Source organism: Hyperolius riggenbachi, chromosome 4, assembly GCF_040937935.1.
Source record: "Hyperolius riggenbachi isolate aHypRig1 chromosome 4, aHypRig1.pri, whole genome shotgun sequence".
NCBI lineage: Eukaryota > Metazoa > Chordata > Amphibia > Anura > Hyperoliidae > Hyperolius > Hyperolius riggenbachi.
Window position 1 is genome coordinate 103,270,799 of NC_090649.1, and position 5,000 is coordinate 103,275,798.

Sequence of the window (5,000 nt, forward strand, 5' to 3'; positions counted from 1 at the left end):
TAAGTGGGCTTTACTTGATTTCTTCACTTACTTTTAGCAAGAGAACTCTTTCGCTTCTGTTCAACACGTAGTTTAAAGGAAGGGCTCGTCCGGGATTTGAACCCGGGACCTCTCGCACCCTAAGCGAGAATCATACCCCTAGACCAACGAGCCAGATGGAAGCAAGGGTATAGAAACTGCATCCCCGGCTTGCACACTAAACACACACATGTGCCTTTATTTTTTTTTATTTTTTTTTTTTTTTTAACAGTAGCAAGTTCCTTCTATTGGCTAGATGAATGCTTTGCCTTTAAAGTGATAGATATGCTTAATATTAGTTGAAGCCATTTTTGGTAGATTAAAGATTTTATTGATACATATGTTTTGTTTAAAAAAGCTTCAAAATTGTGACCAGCAAAAACAATGTATGGGTGGTATACTGACACAAGCTCTGCAAGGGCTGCTCTAGGATCATGGGTGCCTTACATGCTAGCACAACATTTGCCAGTAGCATTTCAAAAAATGTTACTTAGGGCAAAAATAAAGTCCGTGCAGCACACACTCATCAACTATCATGAGGGGAACTAGAAAGAAGCCGTGCTACACCTCAGAGCCAAACGTTCCCCGTCCTGACATGGCAAGAGGAAAGACTTGGGCTCGTCCGGGATTTGAACCCGGGACCTCTCGCACCCAAAGCGAGAATCATACCCCTAGACCAACGAGCCAGTTAGCAGCCCTGTAGCGACCTGTACCACCCAACCGATGTATATACATGTGTGGTAGTAGGTTCAAAGAAATTGCAAGGAGCATAACTATGAGCGTAGGCCATCACTATGCCTAAATCAAGGGCTCGTCCGGGAATTGAACCCGGGACCTCTCGCACCCGAAGCGAGAATCATACCCCTAGACCAACGAGCCGACTCTGGCGACAGCAGTGGCAGTGAAAAGGACACAGAGTGGTGGAACAGGCTATAAGTGGGCTTTACTTGATTTCTTCACTTACTTTTAGCAAGAGCACTCTTTCGCTTCTGTTCAACACGTAGTTTAAAGGAAGGGCTCGTCCGGGATTTGAACCCGGGACCTCTCGCACCCTAAGCGAGAATCATACCCCTAGACCAACGAGCCAGATGGAAGCTAGGGTATAGAAACTGCATCCCCGGCTTGCACACTAAACACACACATGTGCCTTTATTTTTATTTATTTATTTATTTATTTTTTTTTTAATAGTAGCAAGTTCCTTCTATTGGCTAGATGAATGCTTTGCCTTTAAAGTGATAGATATGCTTAATATTAGTTGAAGCCATTTTTGGTAGATTAAAGATTTTATTGATACATATGTTTTGTTTAAAAAAGCTTCAAAATTGTGACCAGCAAAAACAATGTATGGGTGGTATACTGACACAAGCTCTGCAAGGGCTGCTCTAGGATCATGGGTGCCTTACATGCTAGCACAACATTTGCCAGTAGCATTTCAAAAAATGTTACTTAGGGCAAAAAAAAAGTCCGTGCAGCACACACTCATCAACTATCATGAGGGGAACTAGAAAGAAGCCGTGCTACACCTCAGAGCCAAACGTTCCCCGTCCTGACATGGCAAGAGGAAAGACTTGGGCTCGTCCGGGATTTGAACCCGGGACCTCTCGCACCCAAAGCGAGAATCATACCCCTAGACCAACAAGCCAGTTAGCAGCCCTGTAGCGACCTGTACCACCCAACCGATGTATATACATGTGTGGTAGTAGGTTCAAAGAAATTGCAAGGAGCATAACTATGAGCGTAGGCCATCACTATGCCTAAATCAAGGGCTCGTCCGGGAATTGAACCCGGGACCTCTCGCACCCGAAGCGAGAATCATACCCCTAGACCAACGAGCCGACTCTGGCGACAGCAGTGGCAGTGAAAAGGACACAGAGTGGTGGAACAGGCTATAAGTGGGCTTTACTTGATTTCTTCACTTACTTTTAGCAAGAGCACTCTTTCGCTTCTGTTCAACACGTAGTTTAAAGGAAGGGCTCGTCCGGGATTTGAACCCGGGACCTCTCGCACCCTAAGCGAGAATCATACCGCTAGACCAACGAGCCAGATGGAAGCTAGGGTATAGAAACTGCATCCCCGGCTTGCACACTAAACACACACATGTGCCTTTATTTTTTTTATTTTTTTTTTAACAGTAGCAAGTTCCTTCTATTGGCTAGATGAATGCTTTGCCTTTAAAGTGATAGATATGCTTAATATTAGTTGAAGCCATTTTTGGTAGATTAAAGATTTTATTGATACATATGTTTTGTTTAAAAAAGCTTCAAAATTGTGACCAGCAAAAACAATGTATGGGTGGTATACTGACACAAGCTCTGCAAGGGCTGCTCTAGGATCATGGGTGCCTTACATGCTAGCACAACATTTGCCAGTAGCATTTCAAAAAATGTTACTTAGGGCAAAAATAAAGTCCGTGCAGCACACACTCATCAACTATCATGAGGGGAACTAGAAAGAAGCCGTGCTACACCTCAGAGCCAAACGTTCCCCGTCCTGACATGGCAAGAGGAAAGACTTGGGCTCGTCCGGGATTTGAACCCGGGACCTCTCGCACCCAAAGCGAGAATCATACCCCTAGACCAACGAGCCAGTTAGCAGCCCTGTAGCGACCTGTACCACCCAACCGATGTATATACATGTGTGGTAGTAGGTTCAAAGAAATTGCAAGGAGCATAACTATGAGCGTAGGCCATCACTATGCCTAAATCAAGGGCTCGTCCGGGAATTGAACCCGGGACCTCTCGCACCCGAAGCGAGAATCATACCCCTAGACCAACGAGCCAACTCTGGCGACAGCAGTGGCAGTGAAAAGGACACAGAGTGGTGGAACAGGCTATAAGTGGGCTTTACTTGATTTCTTCACTTACTTTTAGCAAGAGCACTCTTTCGCTTCTGTTCAACACGTAGTTTAAAGGAAGGGCTCGTCCGGGATTTGAACCCGGGACCTCTCGCACCCTAAGCGAGAATCATACCCCTAGACCAACGAGCCAGATGGAAGCTAGGGTATAGAAACTGCATCCCCGGCTTGCACACTAAACACACACATGTGCCTTTATCCTGACATGGCAAGAGGAAAGACTTGGGCTCGTCCGGGATTTGAACCCGGGACCTCTCGCACCCAAAGCGAGAATCATACGCCTAGACCAACGAGCCAGTTAGCAGCCCTGTAGCGACCTGTACCACCCAACCGATGTATATACATGTGTGGTAGTAGGTTCAAAGAAATTGCAAGGAGCATAACTATGAGCGTAGGCCATCACTATGCCTAAATCAAGGGCTCGTCCGGGAATTGAACCCGGGACCTCTCGCACCCGAAGCGAGAATCATACCCCTAGACCAACGAGCCGACTCTGGCGACAGCAGTGGCAGTGAAAAGGACACAGAGTGGTGGAACAGGCTATAAGTGGGCTTTACTTGATTTCTTCACTTACTTTTAGCAAGAGCACTCTTTCGCTTCTGTTCAACACGTAGTTTAAAGGAAGGACTCGTCCGGGATTTGAACCCGGGACCTCTCGCACCCTAAGCGAGAATCATACCCCTAGACCAACTAGCCAGATGGAAGCTAGGGTATAGAAACTGCATCCCCGGCTTGCACACTAAACACACACATGTGCCTTTATTTTTATTTATTTATTTTTTTTTTTTAATAGTAGCAAGTTCCTTCTATTGGCTAGATGAATGCTTTGCCTTTAAAGTGATAGATATGCTTAATATTAGTTGAAGCCATTTTTGGTAGATTAAAGATTTTATTGATACATATGTTTTGTTTAAAAAAGCTTCAAAATTGTGACCAGCAAAAACAATGTATGGGTGGTATACTGACACAAGCTCTGCAAGGGCTGCTCTAGGATCATGGGTGCCTTACATGCTAGCACAACATTTGCCAGTAGCATTTCAAAAAATGTTACTTAGGGCAAAAAAAAAGTCCGTGCAGCACACACTCATCAACTATCATGAGGGGAACTAGAAAGAAGCCGTGCTACACCTCAGAGCCAAACGTTCCCCGTCCTGACATGGCAAGAGGAAAGACTTGGGCTCGTCCGGGATTTGAACCCGGGACCTCTCGCACCCAAAGCAAGAATCATACCCCTAGACCAACAAGCCAGTTAGCAGCCCTGTAGCGACCTGTACCACCCAACCGATGTATATACATGTGTGGTAGTAGGTTCAAAGAAATTGCAAGGAGCATAACTATGAGCGTAGGCCATCACTATGCCTAAATCAAGGGCTCGTCCGGGAATTGAACCCGGGACCTCTCGCACCCGAAGCGAGAATCATACCCCTAGACCAACGAGCCGACTCTGGCGACAGCAGTGGCAGTGAAAAGGACACAGAGTGGTGGAACAGGCTATAAGTGGGCTTTACTTGATTTCTTCACTTACTTTTAGCAAGAGCACTCTTTCGCTTCTGTTCAACACGTAGTTTAAAGGAAGGGCTCGTCCGGGATTTGAACCCGGGACCTCTCGCACCCTAAGCGAGAATCATACCGCTAGACCAACGAGCCAGATGGAAGCTAGGGTATAGAAACTGCATCCCCGGCTTGCACACTAAACACACACATGTGCCTTTATTTTTTTTATTTTTTTTTTAACAGTAGCAAGTTCCTTCTATTGGCTAGATGAATGCTTTGCCTTTAAAGTGATAGATATGCTTAATATTAGTTGAAGCCATTTTTGGTAGATTAAAGATTTTATTGATACATATGTTTTGTTTAAAAAAGCTTCAAAATTGTGACCAGCAAAAACAATGTATGGGTGGTATACTGACACAAGCTCTGCAAGGGCTGCTCTAGGATCATGGGTGCCTTACATGCTAGCACAACATTTGCCAGTAGCATTTCAAAAAATGTTACTTAGGGCAAAAATAAAGTCCGTGCAGCACACACTCATCAACTATCATGAGGGGAACTAGAAAGAAGCCGTGCTACACCTCAGAGCCAAACGTTCCCCGTCCTGACATGGCAAGAGGAAAGACTTGGGCTCGT

The 5,000-nt window shown here is 45.4% G+C and overlaps 17 non-coding genes across 17 annotated transcripts in view; all 17 read right to left on the reverse strand.

Annotated features, from left to right (window-relative positions):
* Positions 1 to 81: 81 nt before the first annotated feature.
* TRNAP-AGG (transfer RNA proline (anticodon AGG)) lies at positions 82 to 153 on the reverse strand. The gene has a single exon. It is a non-coding gene; the product is annotated as a tRNA-Pro (tRNA).
* Positions 154 to 632: 479 nt separating this feature from the next.
* Positions 633 to 704, reverse strand: TRNAP-UGG (transfer RNA proline (anticodon UGG)). The gene has a single exon. It is a non-coding gene; the product is annotated as a tRNA-Pro (tRNA).
* A 121-nt stretch (positions 705 to 825) lies between these two features.
* Positions 826 to 897, reverse strand: TRNAP-CGG (transfer RNA proline (anticodon CGG)). Its single transcript has one exon. It is a non-coding gene; the product is annotated as a tRNA-Pro (tRNA).
* A 135-nt stretch (positions 898 to 1,032) lies between these two features.
* On the reverse strand, positions 1,033 to 1,104 carry TRNAP-AGG (transfer RNA proline (anticodon AGG)). Its single transcript has one exon. It is a non-coding gene; the product is annotated as a tRNA-Pro (tRNA).
* A 485-nt stretch (positions 1,105 to 1,589) lies between these two features.
* TRNAP-UGG (transfer RNA proline (anticodon UGG)) lies at positions 1,590 to 1,661 on the reverse strand. Its single transcript has one exon. It is a non-coding gene; the product is annotated as a tRNA-Pro (tRNA).
* Positions 1,662 to 1,782: 121 nt separating this feature from the next.
* On the reverse strand, positions 1,783 to 1,854 carry TRNAP-CGG (transfer RNA proline (anticodon CGG)). The gene has a single exon. It is a non-coding gene; the product is annotated as a tRNA-Pro (tRNA).
* A 135-nt stretch (positions 1,855 to 1,989) lies between these two features.
* On the reverse strand, positions 1,990 to 2,061 carry TRNAP-AGG (transfer RNA proline (anticodon AGG)). The gene has a single exon. It is a non-coding gene; the product is annotated as a tRNA-Pro (tRNA).
* A 472-nt stretch (positions 2,062 to 2,533) lies between these two features.
* TRNAP-UGG (transfer RNA proline (anticodon UGG)) lies at positions 2,534 to 2,605 on the reverse strand. The gene has a single exon. It is a non-coding gene; the product is annotated as a tRNA-Pro (tRNA).
* Positions 2,606 to 2,726: 121 nt separating this feature from the next.
* On the reverse strand, positions 2,727 to 2,798 carry TRNAP-CGG (transfer RNA proline (anticodon CGG)). Its single transcript has one exon. It is a non-coding gene; the product is annotated as a tRNA-Pro (tRNA).
* A 135-nt stretch (positions 2,799 to 2,933) lies between these two features.
* TRNAP-AGG (transfer RNA proline (anticodon AGG)) lies at positions 2,934 to 3,005 on the reverse strand. Its single transcript has one exon. It is a non-coding gene; the product is annotated as a tRNA-Pro (tRNA).
* Positions 3,006 to 3,097: 92 nt separating this feature from the next.
* On the reverse strand, positions 3,098 to 3,169 carry TRNAP-UGG (transfer RNA proline (anticodon UGG)). Its single transcript has one exon. It is a non-coding gene; the product is annotated as a tRNA-Pro (tRNA).
* Positions 3,170 to 3,290: 121 nt separating this feature from the next.
* Positions 3,291 to 3,362, reverse strand: TRNAP-CGG (transfer RNA proline (anticodon CGG)). The gene has a single exon. It is a non-coding gene; the product is annotated as a tRNA-Pro (tRNA).
* A 135-nt stretch (positions 3,363 to 3,497) lies between these two features.
* Positions 3,498 to 3,569, reverse strand: TRNAP-AGG (transfer RNA proline (anticodon AGG)). The gene has a single exon. It is a non-coding gene; the product is annotated as a tRNA-Pro (tRNA).
* A 479-nt stretch (positions 3,570 to 4,048) lies between these two features.
* TRNAP-UGG (transfer RNA proline (anticodon UGG)) lies at positions 4,049 to 4,120 on the reverse strand. Its single transcript has one exon. It is a non-coding gene; the product is annotated as a tRNA-Pro (tRNA).
* A 121-nt stretch (positions 4,121 to 4,241) lies between these two features.
* TRNAP-CGG (transfer RNA proline (anticodon CGG)) lies at positions 4,242 to 4,313 on the reverse strand. The gene has a single exon. It is a non-coding gene; the product is annotated as a tRNA-Pro (tRNA).
* A 135-nt stretch (positions 4,314 to 4,448) lies between these two features.
* On the reverse strand, positions 4,449 to 4,520 carry TRNAP-AGG (transfer RNA proline (anticodon AGG)). The gene has a single exon. It is a non-coding gene; the product is annotated as a tRNA-Pro (tRNA).
* Positions 4,521 to 4,992: 472 nt separating this feature from the next.
* TRNAP-UGG (transfer RNA proline (anticodon UGG)) overlaps positions 4,993 to 5,000 on the reverse strand; it is a 72-nt gene continuing 64 nt past the window's right edge. The window contains exon 1 of the tRNA in view: positions 4,993 to 5,000. This exon is cut by the window's right edge and continues 64 nt beyond it. This is a non-coding gene — a tRNA (tRNA-Pro).